The sequence below is a fragment of the Lycorma delicatula genome, chromosome 2 (genome assembly GCF_047948215.1).
Source record: "Lycorma delicatula isolate Av1 chromosome 2, ASM4794821v1, whole genome shotgun sequence".
In the NCBI taxonomy this organism is placed as follows: Eukaryota; Metazoa; Arthropoda; class Insecta; order Hemiptera; family Fulgoridae; genus Lycorma; species Lycorma delicatula.
Genome location: NC_134456.1, coordinates 15,659,878 through 15,675,258, shown reverse-complemented (window position 1 = coordinate 15,675,258; position 15,381 = coordinate 15,659,878).

The following is a 15,381-nucleotide window of genomic DNA, read 5'->3' as shown; positions in this document are numbered from 1 at the left end:
AATGTTTTATACTACTCTAGTCTGCAGTTGCTTTTTGTTAATGTACTAAATCAGTCGTATTCTTTCTAATAAATAGAATAACATTTCTTTAAAGATATATTCACTCCATTTGAATTATTAAAAAATCAACATAATTATTTCTTTAATCTTTTCTCTGTTTTTTTCATTAAAATATGTTTTTTTTTCGGTTGCAGACCATTTCTTAATAACTGTAGATGATTTATAAAAATACAAGATAAATTATAATTTTCAGTTATTATTAAATAATCAGATGTTTCACCATCTCTATTATATATACACATTTTTAAAAGTACATAGAATTTTATTTTATTTTTTATCGAATAATTATTTATTGTAAAATTCTTTTTACAATCACGGGTTAATAATTATTAATAAATTAATATGTTTAATTAAATTTTTAAAAAAACATGTTAAAAAATGGAAAAGGAGATGAAGTCCGATTCGAACCGATGTGCCTTCCTCTTGTAACATCCCAATAATTCATCGATGAACATTTTGTTTGGCTATAACTCTGGAACCGGTGAAAATAAGTACCGCTTATGATATATCGCTGAAAGGGTCTCACTGAGACCTGCGGTTTTGGGAATTTTGTGCTTTTTTGGACGTTTTTGATTCGGTCGATCGCGATCAAAAGGGACGTTGCACAACTAGATGTTACAACAATCCTAAATTAAAAATTTCAACATCCTATAGCTAACCTTTTGAGATATGCGAGGTACATACGTAAGCAGTCCCAGGAAGGGGGAAGCCAGGGATGGAGGTTTAGTCGGTACTGCGCAGGTATACATACGCCCTTTGTTATAACTGGCCGACATTGCTTAGGCGCCCGTAAACGGGGTCCTTCACCTCTTTAAAAAAAAAAGGTACATACGTTTGCACAGACGTCACGCCGAAACTAGTCAAAATGGATTCGCGGATGGTCAAAATGCATATTTCTATTGAGATCTGAAAACCGAACATTTTTCGCGATCCTTTACTTCGTACAAGGAAATTAAAAAAAATAATAAATGATGAAAACAGAATGAAACGGCGAAACAAAACGAGATATTTTGACAAAGTCATTCTAGTGTAGTAGATTAATATAAATTTCGAAGAACCTTACGACTCCAATAAATGCAGTCTTTTTAAATGTCGAATTTTGTCGCTATTACTCGAACTGCGAATTAGCTCGTATGATGTTCAGTCTCATTTTGTGCTTGTTAATGAATCGTTTTATTTCCTCTCGAACCCTCCGAACTCTCAGATAACCCTGTATCTTAGAGTTTCTTGTAAACCACGGAGCCTCTGTTATAATTCTCAGTAACTTATTCCGATATCGCTGAACGATGTCAACGTTACTCTCACTTGTAGTACCTCACAGCAGGATTTTACCGTTCCAAATTGGATTTAGGATTGTTGTACACAACTGTTTGTTCGATAATGATAATTGCGACCCCCTGCCTAGCAATCGGTACATTTCCCTGAACTAATCCAGTAATACAAACCGGAATAGTGCTTACATACGCTAAATACGATATTCTGACATGCACACACACACACACACACACACACACACACACACATATATATATATATATATATATATATATATATATATAAATTCCTAGCGATTTAGTTGTTTTTGACAAAATTTTGATTACGTTAAATTATTTTTGAAAATCATATTATGTAGTATTTTTGTTTATTGTACTCTAAACTGTACCTACATTTTTCCAATTGATATTGAATTTAAACAAGTGAAATTCTGTTTGGAATTTTTTGTTTTGAAAAAATACGGCGTCTCTTCAGTCACGTAGAATATTCCGATATGATTTTTGTGTACGGCTTTTTGCGATAGAAATGGTCCGGCTTCGGCGGAAGAATACCGACGTAGGTATCCTGGACGGTTAGTAAAGTATTTTAGAGGAATTTTTAATAATCTTCGTGAAAATAACACTTCCCAGAGCACATGTTTCATCTGAACGTCAACCGATAAACAGCGATGCAACAGAAAACATTCATCAGGTGCTAAAACCGGCTAACAGCTTAATCCTACTACGAGCACGCCAAGAATTTCTACACGACGTAATATTCCTCAAAATCGTGTATGGAAGTCGTTACGGCATTATGACTCCTTATGTACAAAAAGTTCAACCCTTCCGGCTCGGTGACAATACCAGACGACTGCAATTTTATCGACGGGTTAATAATTATTACCGCTTAATTCCATTTATTCTATTTTCGGACGAAGCTACTTTTCCTCTTAATGGCGTAAACAACGTACCGAATACTTATCTGTGTTCTGAAGAAAACCCGCATGCTGTAGTCGAATTAAATTTCCAGGGACCGCTTTCGGACAACGTTTGGTGCGGCACGATCGACAACCGGTTAATAGGCCCTTTCATATTAAAACAAAAAGTAGATATTATCCGGAATTTTTAAACACGTTTTAAACATAAAGCCCTTGAAAATTTCTCATCGATAAAACGAACTGAAATCGATCGACTTGACGGAACAACAACATATTCACGGCTACGTTCAATCCGTTTACCGGTAAATATTTCATCTAAGAATCGTCTTAATTCATTCGTGATACACCAAGACAATTCTTAGATAAAAAATTTACCGGTAAATGAAGTGGACGCTACCTAGATCACCTTACTTTTTTTACATTGTTTCTGGGGATGGATTAAATGCGAGGTATGCAAGCAAAAGGTGGAAATACGTAATTAACCGATCGCTTTTTAAATAGATATAAATGAACTGTTTTGTGCGAATGTAAGTGGCACAAAGGACACCGCTGGTGGTTTCCTGTAGAAGTTATTTTTAAAAGAACTTCTCTTAAAAATAATTTTCGATTAGATTTTCATCGCAAGACGAAAATAACACGATTTTTTCCCTGTTTTCTCCACGTTTTAGTATATCTGCTTTTATTTTAAACCTAAAATTAAAGTCTGGTTGTTTCTCCATAAAGGAATTGGAAACGTATTCTACGGTCCCTTTCTCTTTTAAAGTAAAGGCATAACGTGTTTTTTCTCTAAAATCTGTTGTTATAGAATTAATAGTATAAACGCCCTCTTCTAAATCCTCTATTTTTTACATTTAGATACAGTAAAATTAGCGCTTAAGTAAAACGTCTGCACAGCATTTTTTCTACTATTTCTTTAGATATTTTTACTTTCTCTCCTTTTTTCTGTATATTTTCTTTTTCCTCGATCGTTAAGCTTTCGAAGGGACTAGTAACAGAAATATCCACGTACTTAAAAACCTTTGCGGTACACATATGTTCTTTAGATTGTATTTTGAAAAACGGTGTTTCTTTAGGCCAGTAGTGGAAATAATTGTTTTTATAAGACATCTGTATAAATCCCTCTTGTTTTGCGATTTTATTAAATTCTATTAATCTACGCTTAAATTGTCCCTTAACAGTAAATTATAAAGTTTTTTCTCCTAGCTTTCTACAGTAAATCGCAACAATAGGGAATTTCTCTGTTGTTATTACTATAAAACCAAACACTTCTACGCTAGAATTTACAGGTAATTCGATCCGGTTACCTTTGTGTAAATTTTTATAAAATTCAGCGCTATATTTTTGCTCGTTATTCTTTATTTTCAATACGTCTAGATATCGCTGGCGATATCTAGAGATTTTTCAGCTTGTTCGAAATTCTTTCTTGTTTCTTGGATAATTCCTCCAACAATTTTACGCCGTAAACAAGACAACCTGTAGTCGGCACGATTTGCTGGATGTTGTAGAAATTTAAGTTGTTTTTAAGGGACGATTGTTTCTCTGGAAATCGTGGTTTACAATATCTTGTATTAAGCCCGTTTTTCCGGTATTTAAATTAACACATTTTGCGCTAAATAGAAAATTATAACCGGAAAAAAAAAGTTTCTCCTATTTTTACGTAAGCGGAGTAGAAAATATTTAATTTGTTGTTTTTCTCTTCCGTTTCCAACAAATTTATCGGTAGCATATTAAAGCTAAATCCGTTTAAAATGTAGCGTATTAATTTTTTTCTTTTTTGCTTGTCATTATCGAGTTTTATCTTGTATCCGATTAGTTTTTTAGTAACAGAATTTGCCCGTAAACGATAATACAGTAAATCTTTATAAACAACGCAGCAGGTATATTTTAACACGCTACAGATTTTTCCCCGTTGTTTCGTAACAGACGCAGAATAGAACGGTGCATTCGTAAATATTTTTTTGTACTTTTCTAGTACATTCGTCGTGGTATTTTTAAGCTAAATCCCTCTTCGTTATTGTTGTTATAAACGTAAAACGTAGCTTCCAGGCGCGTCATCCCGTGTTTCTGTGAGGCTGGGCTTGTAAAAGTTTCTCTTGATCGTTTGTCTGGACGATTAACAAAATTTGCAATGCGGTATCCTATATCCTTGTTTACGCCTGGAGATGTCATTCTGCATACAAATTTATTGTAGATTTTTTCTCTTATATTCTTGTGCGACCAAGTTAAGCAGTCCGATCTAACAGTATTATCGTTTTGTACGATAATATTCGAGCGTCTGTCATTGTAGTCTGTACAAGGAAAACAAAAGTCGAAATTTTCTGTTAAAATATTGTTCCGTTTCTCTTATTAAAAATTCCTGTAAAATCCTGGGTAATATCGATGTCTGTCATAAAAATATCGTATTTTTCCAGCTGTTGTAAAATCTCTGGTAAATCCCTCAAAATATCGGATAATTTTTCGTCTGCTAGTTCTATCTTATACGGCAGAGAGACAAATTTCTTCGGATAAAGATCGCTGTGGAATTATTGCCCGGTATTTTTCTCGGTGAAATTGGATATTTTTTTCTATAATTTTTGTCGACATTTTTGCTTTTACTCCGCGTCTAGCTAAATTATATTTATGGAAAACGCTACGTAATAAAGAATCGTTAACGCCGCACAAATTTTTCTTCGCTAATCGGTCGTTATTTTCGTCCGTGCTCTCTGGTGGTAAAATTTTTATTAACATAATATTATCGCAAAACATTTCTGTTAACGGCCGGAATAATTTTTCTTTGGTTTTCCCTACGCCGCTATTCCCGGTGTAATTTATTTTGCCGAAGTCCGTAATTAATCTGTCAATATTTTCCAGACAAAAAGTTCTTAAAATCAACTCACCACCTGCGATGGTTTTTCCCGGTAAATCCTTAACTGTTGTTTGGTATACGGTTTTCTCTGGTTTTCCGTTTTTACGCAATGCTCTCGTAATTTTCGTTTTTCGTAAAGATCCAAAATAACCGCGCCCGGATTCTTCCTATTTTCTCTAAATTTCTTTAAATAATATTCTTGTCGTAAAACCTCTCTAATTTCCATCGCCGGAATCACCGATTCCCTAAAAGATTCATTAATAATATTTTTAAGCCGCATGTTTTTATTATATACGAAAATCTTTTTAACAACCGTTTAATTTTTTTCGCCGAAAATGTTTGCGCTACTATAAAATAATCCATAACGCTGTTAATTCTAAATAAGAGTCGTTTCGTCGAAAATATTTTGTAATTTTCTCTTGTTTCCCGTAAAAAATTATTCACATCGCCGAATTCAAATAGGATAGGCTTTTTCTGCACCCTTGAAATGAACGGTGAAATTACGACAGAATTTATTGGTCTTCGATCAAAAGTGTACGCGACTGCTGTTGAAGGAGATGAAGAAAGAGAGAAGAAATTGGCCGTAAAGAAGTCAAAAGGTGGTAAGAAAAATTTAGTTGAGAATGGTATTTCATTTGAAGATTATAAAGAATGTTTATTTAAGACGGTCGAAAAAATTAAGCGCATGAATTTAATCAGAAGTTATCACCGTGATGTGTTTACAATTGAAGCGAACAAGAAAGCTCTCTCACCGTTTGATGATAAAAGATTTATACTGGAAGATTGTATTAGCGCTTTACCTTATGGTCATTATAGTATTGTTTAAGCTAAATCGATTTTAATGGGCTTCAGCCCGTTAAAATTGTGCTTGCAGCAGGTGTTTACTTATTTTGAAATAAGGTATTACCTCTTATTTTGAAATAAGGGGGCGGTCGTACGTTTCTAATTTTTTTTTTTGTCTTCAGTCATTTGACTGGTTTGATGCAGCTCTCCAAGATTCCCTATCTAGTGCTAGTCGTTTCATTTCAATATACCCTCTACATCCTACATCCCCAACAATTGTTTTACATACTGCAAACGTGGCCTGCCTACACAATTGTTTCCTTCTACCTGTCCTTCCAATATTAAAGCGACTATTCCAGGATGCCTTAGTATGCGGCCTATAAGTCTGTCTCTTCTTTTAACTATATTTGCCCAAATGCTTCTTTCTTCATCTATTTGCCGCAATACCTCTTCATTTGTCACTTTATCCATCCATCTGATTTTTAACATTCTCCTATACCACCGCATTTCAAAAGCTTCTAACCTTTTCTTCTCAGATACTCCGATCGTCCAAGTTTCACTTCCATATAAAGCGACCCTCCAAACATATACTTTCAAAAATCTTTTCCTGACATTTAAATTAATTTTTGATGTAAACAACTTATATTTCTTACTGAAGGCTCGTTTAGCTTGTGCTATTCGGCATTTTATATCGCTCCTGCTTCGTCCATCTTTAGTAATTTTACTTCCCAAATAACAAAATTCTTCTACCTCCATAATCTTTTCTCCTCCTATTTTCACATTCAGCGGTCCATCTTTGTTATTTCTACTACATTTCATTACTTTTGTTTTGTTCTTGTTTATTTTCACGCGATAGTTCTTGCGTAGGACTTCATCTATGCCGTTCATTGTTTCTTCTAAATCCTTTTTACTCTCGGCTAGAATTACTATATCATCAGCAAATCGTAGCATCTTTATCTTTTCACTTTGTACTGTTACTTCTCAGATACTCCGATCGTCCAAGTTTCACTTCCATATAAAGCGACCCTCCAAACATATACTTTCAAAAATCTTTTCCTGACATTTAAATTAATTTTTGATGTAAACAAATTATATTTCTTACTGAAGGCTCGTTTAGCTTGTGCTATTCGGCATTTTATATCGCTCCTGCTTCGTCCATCTTTAGTAATTTTACTTCCCAAATAACAAAATTCTTCTACCTCCATAATCTTTTCTCCTCCTATTTTCACATTCAGCGGTCCATCTTTGTTATTTCTACTACATTTCATTACTTTTGTTTTGTTCTTGTTTATTTTCACGCGATAGTTCTTGCGTAGGACTTCATCTATGCCGTTCATTGTTTCTTCTAAATCCTTTTTACTCTCGGCTAGAATTACTATATCATCAGCAAATCGTAGCATCTTTATCTTTTCACTTTGTACTGTTACTTCTCAGATACTCCGATCGTCCAAGTTTCACTTCCATATAAAGCGACCCTCCAAACATATACTTTCAAAAATCTTTTCCTGACATTTAAATTAATTTTTGATGTAAACAAATTATATTTCTTACTGAAGGCTCGTTTAGCTTGTGCTATTCGGCATTTTATATCGCTCCTGCTTCGTCCATCTTTAGTAATTTTACTTCCCAAATAACAAAATTCTTCTACCTCCATAATCTTTTCTCCTCCTATTTTCACATTCAGCGGTCCATCTTTGTTATTTCTACTACATTTCATTACTTTTGTTTTGTTCTTGTTTATTTTCACGCGATAGTTCTTGCGTAGGACTTCATCTATGCCGTTCATTGTTTCTTCTAAATCCTTTTTACTCTCGGCTAGAATTACTATATCATCAGCAAATCGTAGCATCTTTATCTTTTCACTTTGTACTGTTACTCCGAATCTAAATTGTTCTTTAACATCATTAACTGCTAGTTCCATGTAAAGACTTTCTAATTAGAAATAGATATGCTTAAAATAAGTATGGTTTTTAAACCGGGTCTTATTTTGAAATAAGAGGGTAGTGTTTTCAAAAAAGTGCTCTTAATTTGAAATAAGGGGGTGCGGTCCAAAACCGGTAATATTATACTACTTTTGTGTGTGTGTGTGTGTGTGTGTGTGTGTTGTGTGTGTTTAATATATGAAATATAAAAATGTTGGTTTTTTTTTTATTACTAGGTAATTTTTTATATTGAAGTAGGAGTTTGTTACTTTTAACCGGTAGAATTTTTTTATTATTAAAAGTGTATTATTTAAAGATAGTGTTGATCTTTACACCTTAATAATGTAAACCGGTAATCTGTTAACTTAATTCTTCTATACCGTCTTATTTAGATAACTTTTTACTACAACATAAACATAGGATTGAATGTACCTGAAAGATCTTAATTAGGTAACGAACATTTTAGACGTTAAAAAAATGAACAAGCTTATAATGAAGTTGTAATGATAAAATCATCGATTAAGTAATACTTAAAATTGTTTATAAAAGGATTGCCCCTAAGTACTACAAAATATGTAATAGAGCTAACTTTGTATAATCGCATCTGCTAAAACGAAGTTTATTTGGTTTTTTACGATTAAATCACCATAAGCTCAAAGTTTGTGCGTGTGGAATACGAACAAATTTTTCAGCGTTTAAAATGCGCCCGATCAGGATTCAAACCCAGGACCTCCGGATGAAAGGCCAAGACATTCAATGTATCTTGTCTTGAAATGATTACGGTTATTAGAAATAAGGTTGTAGAATACGAGTCCATTTGCGTACTTGTTAGGCTTATATATAAAATAATTTTTCTAGTTAAAGAAAAGTTAGTTTTAAAAATGGAATTGATTTTGCCTTTTTTTATCCAGAATATTAGCGTCTTCGGTTCATCAAAACATTAAATGAAAAAAAATCTAATCGCGCATCATTTCTACGCTGAAAAATTAACTCTGTTTGTCTTGCTATGTTAAATATATATATATTTTTTAAAATTATTATCGATATTTTTAGTCGTCATTATTTATTCGTGAAGCTTTGAAGTTATAATATAGAAGAGAAACAACATGCGAGCAACACAGTAATATTTCATTAAGAATTAGGCATAAGTTAAACTTGTGTAGTATTGAAAGGTTTCAATGCACTTTTTAAAAGTTTTTATGCGTTTTAAATTAAGAATTTTTTTTTAACTGCCAAACTATCGTTTGAAAAATTACGTTGACTTGAACATGTGCTAATCATCTCACAACATCAAAGTTATTGTATGTTAATAATTTTATTATTGATTGTAACTTAAAAAAAAAAAAAATATATATAGCGCATTTAAAAATTTTGATTTTTTAGATCCAAGATTGATTACAGCCATTTCAATTAATTACTGTTTATTTTCAATCGAGTTTAATTAGTTCATTTCACCCGTCATTTATTTATCCAAAACTTGTCAGAATATAAAAAAAAAGTAAAATGTTAATCTAATATTTAAATATATTTAAGTAATAAAGAAAATTAAAACTTAGCAGACGCCACACGTTAATTAGTAGTTACTGTCTGGGTACAAGTTTATACAAAGTAAAATTATTATTAAATACTTCTATAAAAGGAGTCATTAATTAAAGTAATAATTAATTAAATTAAAATAGGTAAGTAAATGAAGAAAATAATTTTTAGAGGAAGCAAAGTAGTTTTATTTCTTATAAGCAGTATGTATATAAATATATTACAACTTTGGGTTACTGCAAGGGGCGATTGATAAAGTTCATGCAAAAATACTCAGTTTTTAGGAAAATAATTTTATTTAACAATCTTTGAAATAATAATCTACACACCTACTACATTAAAGGTAAGTTTTTTGATCCCATCTTATAGTATGACAGTCTTGAAAATCGACAGATATATTGGCAATAACATCATCATTTTTTTGTAAATCTCTTGCCGGCAAGCCACTTTTTCGTATTTGGAAACGGATAATAGTTTGAAAGTGTTAAATTACTAAGTCTGGTAAGAACCTTCTTTTTCATCAAATGTATTTTTTTTACTCGTATATATGATCCATCAAAGATGCGTAATATTGCACAGTTGCCATTTTACTCTTCTCAGAAAGTCAATTAGGATTCTGGCATAAGTAGCCATCACCTTTACTCCTGATGAGCAGTGTTCGCCTGCTTTAAAGCATATTACCTTAACTCAACTCACTGTTTTAATTGTTGAAAAATAGTTTAAAAATTCTTCTCGATTGAAACAGCTGCAAACTGTACTTAACACTCGTACTTTTGATCGTTTGTGGATTAAGATATCAAACCTGAATGCAGAACAATTGTTCTCTTTATTGCATGCGGTTTAAAATGGTTTACCTAGAAAATCCCTTGCATTTCATTTGACTCGTTAGAAAAATATCGTTATTGAATATAAAATTATTTTTCACTTAACAACAACTTTTTATTTTATTTTTATTTCAGTATTATAAAGTAATATTCATTTTCGTATCCGTAAAAAAAAATAAGTAATATCTCATTTTCCCGTGTATATTAGATTATTAAAAGCAATTTCTTTCAAAAATTGTTTTGCGATAATATTTTTAATTAAACTAAAAAATCATCAATTCTGAAGATCGACCAAAATAAATAATATCAGATCTTATTTATAAAATTTTGAAGTTACACTTCATAAGATGTGTCCCCTGTTTGTTTGTTTAGGTTTTCATTCATTATTTTGAATTTTATCTTAATTAACAATCAATTTCAATACTCTTAAGAATCAATAGACTTGTATAAAATATTTTTTTTTATTAAGGATTATTATAAAAAAAAAATGTTATTATATTTAATAAATATTGGATTGTTAGCTCGTTTAATCATTATCATGTATTTAAAACTTTGTAAAATTTTTGTACGACTAAAAACTTTTGTCCCAAAATCCTTTACTTATATGTTCAAATAACCCGGTAGAAAATGAGATTTTGGGACGAGCGTATACGCATGCGCGCCGAATTCTGTGCGCAATGCTACCTACAGCTGTTACTATCATCATGCTAGCGGTAACGAGATGGCTGCGTGTTGTATGGAAACTTGCCTTTCTAAAATCATTTTAAATTCTGTCAAATTGAATGCTAATTGACTTACTTATAAATAAGGTATTATTTTAATAAATAAAATCTTACAATATATATTTATTAGCTGTAGTTTTACTATAACATTTAACGTTTGACTGTGATGAGATTCGGCACCCGGTTCATCGTTCGGCTCTACCCTGCGTATTTGTTTTTACATTAGACTGTTATTATTGTGGGTGAGTACGTTACGTTAATTGTTTTAACAATTTTATTTAATTTACTTAATATTGTTTACTTTTATAAGACATAATTGCTTTAATTAGTTATTAAATAAGTGATTTTATTGCACGATATAAAAGAATTGTAAAGAACAAATATGGCGGATGCAATACATTTGTAGTTTTGGTCTGCGTGGACAGTGATATTTTTATAGATATATTTTTTTAAATTTTATTATTTTTACTGGATTGTAGTATGACTTGAGTTTTAAATTATTATTTTTTCGATTATTTAATTGTAATTAATGTAGTGGTGTGGACCTAACGTAAATTTATTTTCTAGCCTAACACTATAAATTTAGTGCGACGTGTTGTATCGAGTAAAAGTTTTCTCTTTTATTCGGTTAATTATAAACTTCGTGTACATTAAGTGTTTGGTGTTTCTGCCGGTGTATTGAGAATTTTTCGTTTCGCTTTCGCGTTCTTTACGTCTCAGTATTATTAGTTGTCAACTCGTGTATTCATTATTTATTTTTATTTTGTTAAGCCCTGTTAGAAATTTATAAATCATTACTTAAAGCATAATACATTTATAAAGCAATAACTTTTAAAGAATTTATAATTTTTATCTTTTGCAACTTATGCAATGTCATTTACATATAGATGATTTTATGGTGAAATGATTTTACCTTACCAGAGTAAAAAAAATGATTATATTTTAATTAAATTCATTCTTATTTTGTTGTAAGAATAATTCATGTTATATAGTACACCACTATACAGAAAGTAGGCAGGCATACACCATGCCTGCCTACTTTCTGACATTGTGCTACAGTACCTGTACGTAATGTTTTGTAGCAGTATGTATTTTATTTCTGTTATTTTTAATTCTTGAAAATTCCATTGAAAATTATTTTAATAGTACATGCTAGTTTCTTCTACAAATTTTACATATTCCTGAATTTGTGTTGACCATTGTGCCCTTCAACTTTAACATGTTAATTTTTACATATATGATAATGAAGAGGTAGGTTGTTTAGAAGTATAACAGACAATTATTTATATCTACGTAGAATATAAAATTTAATTTCATGCTGTGTATGTGTGCTTACTTGATCATTGTCAAAAATATAGTATAGATATAAATTTTAAGATATCTTAAAATCTTTTTTTCTCTCTTTTTTAAATATAAGTTTATGTGTATTTTATTGTATTTAAATTATATATTTATTTATGTTTTCTATTTTACTTTATGTTGTAAACTCAAAATTAGTTATTAGTCAGATAGGAGTACACCTCGGACATTTTTGTTGCCACTATTTTTTTTTTTTAATAAAAAGGAATTCTATTAGTTGAACATTAGTTACGGTTCACTTACCGACTTAAAAATATTTGCTTGCCTTTTTTTGTGGTGTGGTTGGTATAAATTTAATTGTTACTATTTATCTTCTTGATCATTTAAGTTAACATTACATTAGATTTTCTATTTTGTATGTATATATCAGGTGAACTTCTAATGTCATTACAATTAGAATCACTTTATAGTTTGTCTGATGCCACGTCTTTTATGAATGTAATAACTTATAAAATTATAAGCATTTTCCATAATAATTAACCGTTTGTCCAAACTAGAAAGTGCTGGCTTTTGGAGTTCTCTACGTGTTGAAGAAAGATAGTTTCATAAAACGATTGTAATTATTGCTTTTTCTTAATGTATATGATTATTTTGACTACTGATGGTATTAAATTGCATAACTAAAATTATTTAAATTCAAGAAATTTTTGTTGTAAAATATGGTAATTCTGAGCAATTGATCAACTTCAGTTTTTTTCATATTACCGTAGAAGATGTTTAGGATCTAAATGTCCGAAAGCATGTTTGGATAGCGGTGACTCGTAAGTCCACACCATGTTAGTACTCTAGTTGATTAGTAATCAGTTTTTGGAGTTATTGAGATTTGTTCAGTTTACTGTTCTGTTCTGTGTTGGGAAATTAGGGTTAAGGTTAGGAATAAACCATAAACTAACCTTAATGGTCGTTAGAGTCCAATCGAACTCTGATTCTGGTATTGAAGATGACTGATGGTATTCTTTGTAAGGTGAGGTGACATCCATCATTCAAATGACTAATAGCATACAAAATGTAGTATAGTCTCTTTATAGTGACATATTTCCATTTAAAAATAAATTCAGCCAAGTGTTACATGAATGCATTAAGTATTGTCATACCTTGGTAATTTATCTCCAACCTCTCTTCAAAAAAGTTTAACCTTAACTCAACTTCTTGACAAATGGATTAGCATCTGAGCATGTATCGATGATTCACAGAACCAGTTGCTGATCGGTTAGACTACTGTGATAACACGCTGCTGACTTTAAAATTGCACATGTCACCTGCTGGCCAAACCTGCTTTCCAACATTTAGATTTTCTTCTCCCGATACTAAGCATATTTCCTATGATATATTAAAGTATGAAAAGAATTAAATTGATCTAGTTATTGCGCAAAATTACTTAAAATAAACTTTCCATTCTAAATGCTAATGCATGTTGAATCATTAAAAATATAAATTTTCATTTAATAATAGTAGATGATTTTTAAAACAAAAGTATGTTTATAAAGTTTCTGCATTCAAAATAGAATAAATGAAAATATGTGTGTGTTTTTTGAAAATAAAAATAAATATCGCGTTATAAGATAGATTAAAAATTTGTAAATAATAAATTACAGACTTTGCGTATAAAAATTCATAATTTCTCACTAGAAAATTTCTGTTTATCGAATTAGCATTTCATGATTATTTTATCTGCATTTTAAATAAAACAGATTTTCTGATTGTAAATGCTTTAGGATCTGTTTAGTGTGAGCAAAAAAGACCATGTTATATCTTGGGAAAAATTTCTATTTCATTGAATATACTACTGTAATTTTACTAATATTATAACAAAGTAGGCGAGTATTTCCAATCATATGCTGTGTCTGAATATTTTGAAGTTATTCGGTTTGTTAAATTTATGTTTTCTATTTGTTCTAATTTAAACAGAATTAAATAAATTTGAATTATATGTTCATTTGGTTTTGTTGTTCAGTCAGTAACGATCTTTCCTGTTGTTCACAACCCTTCTCCCCCAAAAAAAGGCAATACATATATGCATTAGTTTATGATTACAACTAGGACATATTTTCAGTTAGTTCTGTTAATTGACCGCAACTGTTTTATAAGTTAAGTTACACAAATATTAGTCTGCCATGAATTAGTATGCAACTGCACATTTACTCGACACACGCCTTTACTACACCTCCATCTCTCATGGTCGTCACTTACATCCAACACCATTTATTTGTACCGATTTTTCTTTAGGTAAAATGTTAGCATTTTGCATAAAAACAATACAACTATTTTTCGTTTTTAATATCTCACGATTACTCCACAACTTATTATTTAAAATGATTAACTCCATTCTCTGACCGAACTAGTACAGTATTATTCATTTACATTTACAACAACGCACTTTGAAATAGAAAGGACTGGCCAGAACGTGCTTAACTATTAAATTCTGCCGGTGTATGTGTATTATAAAATATAGTAGGGAACAGCTAACAAAACCTGTTATATGTAACCGGTTTGTAATATATATTATTTAAAAAACAGTACATGTTACACCTTTTTGGGTTGAATGAATCGAGTCTTTTGACGAGGTATTACACTTAATAATAAGTAAATATGAACTCCGTCAAATGACGGGAACAGCACTCTTAAGTGTTAAGTACAATGATGTGTGATTTTTAGACATGATGGTGAGCAATAATTGCATTATTTAATAAATAGGGGCTCTTAATAATAAAATGGCGGTCACATATTTGTTTCTAGAAGTAACAGTTATTACCGATAATTAATATCAACTAATTAAAATACTATTACTAATAATAATAGTATCAGTGTTAATTAAGTATTTAAACATTTCACATATTTAAACATACAAATGTTTAACTTGATCGGTAAGTAAAGTATTTAATTATTATGTTTAATTAAATTTCCTGTTATACAAACATATTCAAACATTACATGTTTGAATTCAGTTGAATGGAAATTAGTTAATAGTGACAGGATTAAACTGGGAAAAAAGCTTAGTTTTTCAACTACTAAAGTATTGTAGTTAATTTTTTTCCAAAGATGTGTTGTTGTCTACCTAAATAGATGAAATATCAAAGTATTAAGTAAATGAGATTTAAATGAGATTTAGTAAGTAAATGAGATTTCTGGGATAAAATAA